The following is a 5,000-nucleotide window of genomic DNA, read 5'->3' as shown; positions in this document are numbered from 1 at the left end:
ACAGAGACAGAGACAGATAGAAATACATAGACACAGACAGAGACAGAGACAGATAGAAATACATAGACACAGAGAGAGACAGAGAGAAATAGAGACAGATAGAAATACATAGACACAGAGAGAGACAGAGACAGATAGAAATACATAGACACAGAGAGAGACAGAGACAGATAGAAATACATAGACACAGACAGAGAGAGACAGAGACAGATAGAAATACATAGACACAGAGAGAGACAGAGAGAGATAGAGACAGCCAGAGGAAGCTGTTATGGATGGATTGAAAAGCCCATAAAATCCCCAATAACAGCACATCTTCAAGGGGGTAAATAGAGTATTTTAGAAACTAATCCTCTGTCAGCAACACAAATCGCATGCCCTTGGGGAAGTAGCACAAGGTCGGGGATCTCTGCTGAAAGAAATGATCTGAAATGCCCCTTGTTCTGTCAAGGCCCCTGACTGTCAAGGCCCCTTGTTCTGTCAAGGCCCCTGACTGTCAAGGCCCCTTGTTCTGTCAAGGCCCCTGACTGTCAAGGCCCCTTGTTCTGTCAAGGCCCACGTTGGAGACAATTGATGAAGATGACGAGGACAAGAAGGAGGAAGTTGTGTGCGAGGAAAGCAGATAATGCCTTAAACTGTTTGTAAATAATGGCACGAGTCGCCAGTAATGAACTCAAAGAAAAAATCGAGTCTTATTGCACGCAAACATTTCACTCTGCATTAAATGACATTTTGTGCGTGGAGAAGAAAGGGAAGAAAGAGCAAAAAGATGAACAAGAGGAGCTAGGAGAGCGGGTGAAATGCGGGTGGTGGTGGTGGTGGTGGTGGGGGGGGGGGGGGGGGGGGTCAGACGAGAGAAGAGAGATCATGTGTCGACTGTTGTAGAATAAATGGGATATTATCCAAATTACCTTAGCACGGCAGCAAATTACTGCCATTTAAATGACGCTAAACTGACTTGAGTTATGGCTATTTCTCACTGGACACTACTCAAATTTCGTCGACATGTTTAGGTTTTCGCAGGTCGAAAAATGATTGTCTCTTTAATAATGTGAACTCATACAGACCCGAAAGCGGATCGATGAAAAGAACACTGGACACATCTTCCAGGGGGACACGGGATGAAAAGAACACTGGACACATCTTCCAGGGGGACACGGGATGAAAAGAACACTGGACACATCTTCCAGGGGGACACGGGATGAAAAGAACACTGGACACATCTTCCAGGGGGACACGGGATGAAAAGAACACTGGACACATCTTCCAGGGGGACACGGGATGAAAAGAACACTGGACACATCTTCCAGGGGGACACGGGAAGGAAGTACAAGGGAGGTAGTTGACTCCCAGAAACTGGTTCAATCCTCCATCGATACTGTGGCCCCAAAACACGAATATGAGCCAAGGACTGAAGGAAGAGATTAAGTTATTGGGACGGCTTATTTTCTTTTTAAAGAACAGGCAAGTTGTGAGAGATCAGCAGCAATTGGGAAGGTGTGTCTCCTTATAAAGACGACAAGACTGCGAGAATAAAGCTGTTACTGGGAACATTGGTTTTTGTATTTTTAAATTTGTTTATTTTAACATTTTAAAACCGAAGTACAGAGAGTGCGAGTTCACAAAGGAGGTTTTCTCTCCAGCTGTTCTGACCCCGTCCATTATGCAGGTTTTTGGATTTATTCCCAGATACCCACACACATAGTGTAGAGACAGACACCCACACACATAGTGTAGAGACAGACACCCACACACATAGTGTAGAGACAGATACCCACACACATAGTGTAGAGACAGATACCCACACACATAGTGTAGAGACAGACACCCACACACATAGTATAGAGACAGACACCCACACACATAGTGTAGAGACAGACACCCACACACATAGTGTAGAGACAGACACCCACACACATAGTGTAGAGACAGACACCCACACACATAGTGTAGAGACAGACACCCACACACATAGTGTAGAGACAGATACCCACACACATAGTGTAGAGACAGACACCCACACACATAGTGTAGAGACAGACACCCACACACATAGTGTAGAGACAGACACCCACACACATAGTGTAGAGACAGACACCCACACACATAGTGTAGAGACAGACACCCACACACATAGTGTAGAGACAGACACCCACACACATAGTGTAGAGACAGACACCCACACACATAGTGTAGAGACAGACACCCACACACATAGTGTAGAGACAGACACCCACACACATAGTGTAGAGACAGATACCCACACACATAGTGTAGAGACAGATACCCACATACATAGTGTAGAGACAGATACCCACACACATAGTGTAGAGACAGACACCCACACACATAGTGTAGAGACAGACACCCACACACATAGTGTAGAGACAGACACCCACACACATAGTGTAGAGACAGACACCCACACACATAGTGTAGAGACAGACACCCACACACATAGTGTAGAGACAGATACCCACACACATAGTGTAGAGACAGACACCCACACACATAGTGTAGAGACAGACACCCACACACATAGTGTAGAGACAGACACCCACACACATAGTGTAGAGACAGATACCCACACACATAGTGTAGAGACAGACACCCACACACATAGTGTAGAGACAGACACCCACACACATAGTGTAGAGACAGACACCCACACACATAGTGTAGAGACAGATACCCACACACATAGTGTAGAGACAGACACCCACACACATAGTGTAGAGACAGACACCCACACACATAGTGTAGAGACAGACACCCACACACATAGTGTAGAGACAGACACCCACACACATAGTGTAGAGACAGACACCCACACACATAGTGTAGAGACAGACACCCACACACATAGTGTAGAGACAGACACCCACACACATAGTGTAGAGACAGACACCCACACACATAGTGTAGAGACAGACACCCACACACATAGTGTAGAGACAGACACCCACACACATAGTGTAGAGACAGATACCCACACACATAGTGTAGAGACAGACACCCACACACATAGTGTAGAGACAGACACCCACACACATAGTGTAGAGACAGACACCCACACACATAGTGTAGAGACAGACACCCACACACATAGTGTAGAGACAGACACCCACACACATAGTGTAGAGACAGACACCCACACACATAGTGTAGAGACAGACACCCACACACATAGTGTAGAGACAGACACCAACACACATAGTGTAGAGACAGATACCCACACACATAGTGTAGAGACAGACACCCACACACATAGTGTAGAGACAGACACGCAGACAGAGAGGAACAGAGACGGGCAGACAAGCTGATGAACAGGAGCGACAAAAACAAAACAAACAAAAACACACACAAAACACGACGGCAGACAGAAAGGCGCTCCATCACCACTGTTTTACTGGTGTCCAATTCGCTCCGCATAGACTAATATCATCTTCTACTGCAGGGAAAACACAGCAATCCATCGGGCTGCAGGAAAAACACAGCAATCCATCGGGCTGCAGGAAAAACACAGCAATCCATCGGGCTGCAGGAAAAACACAGCAATCCATCGGGCTGCAGGAAAAACACAGCAATCCATCGGGCTGCAGGAAAAACACAGCAATCCATCGGGCTGCAGGAAAAACACAGCAATCCATCGGGCTTAGTTTGCTGTCCACGCGTAAGTACTGACCAGTGACAAAGTGCGGCCCCGTTACAATCCACTTCCACTGCCCAAAAGCCCCCCCCTCACACACACACACACACACCTCCCTATGCCCCCCCCCCCCCCACACTTCACCTCTCTGTGCAATTTCCTCGACAGACCAACCACAGACAATCATGTTAAAAAACCCATGTACTTCGTATCGTGACATGAGGGTCAGAAATGATATTCTTAGGGGTCCTACTGGACAGTGGTTTTCTGGGCATTTTGCGAATAATTATCCCCTCCCCTCATCGCAACTTTTTTGGCAGAGCTATCAGCGACATGTAGAAAACACAAAAACGCGTATCGACCTTTCGTCAAAAGAAATATGCCCCTTGTGGGATCCACAGATCAGTTAAGTCTGACGGGCTTTTGGGTCTCTCTCTCTCTCTCTCTCTCTCTCTCTCTGTCTCTCTGTCTCTCTCTGTCTCTCTCTCTGTCTCTCTCTCTCTCCACCCTCTCTGTCTCTCTCTGTCTCTCTCTCTTTCTGTCTCTGTCTCTCTCTCTCTCTCTCTCTCTCCTAATCGAAACGCAACTTCCCCGCAAGGACAGTCACTGACATGTACAGGAATCAACTTTTCGTGAGATGAGGGGCAAAAACATGATCCGTATAGGATTTGCAGATCTGTTCAGTCTCCTGAGAATGTTCAGCTTGACCTCGACCGAGGCATCACCCCAATCCCCAACGCAAATCCCCCATTCCATCCTCTCACAACGTCCTGGTCCGAAATAACACAGACCTATAGGAAACATGTACATGTATCGACCTTTCGTATGAACTGAAATATCATTCTTGAGGGATCTACAAAGCAGTTGGGTCTTCTGGGTATTTTTAGCTTGATTTAAACTCTGCCCCCCCCCCCTCAAAAAACAAAAACAACCACACACACACACACACACACACAAACCACCCCATTCTCTCCCCCACAGCAGAAGAAATCGTATGCAAAAGCAAAACGAAACAAACCCAGCCGTTACAAGATTTCTGACTTGGTGCTTCCTCCTTCACTGAAAGAGGTCAGTGAACCAACTCAGCCTCCGGGGGGTGAGCAGAACGCAATGCTAGCGCTGATGAAAACATCAATTTGCAAGCAAAGTTGATCCACTGCAGGAGTTTGGGATTTAGCATGCATTGACCCGCAGCAAAATGAGAGTAGACAATGCGATCTGTTACAGGATTTAGATCTCAGTCCGTCTCTCCTGTATGCATGGAAACAAGACATCATTAAAACATCTGAAATGTACGGTTGTTTGAATCTCTGCCCCCCCCCCCCCTCCCCCCTTTTTATATTATCGCTAT

Source organism: Littorina saxatilis, linkage group LG3 (genome assembly GCF_037325665.1).
Source record: "Littorina saxatilis isolate snail1 linkage group LG3, US_GU_Lsax_2.0, whole genome shotgun sequence".
Taxonomy (NCBI): domain Eukaryota; kingdom Metazoa; phylum Mollusca; class Gastropoda; order Littorinimorpha; family Littorinidae; genus Littorina; species Littorina saxatilis.
The sequence above is the reverse complement of the archived record's forward strand: the minus strand, read 5'-3'. Positions refer to the sequence as shown.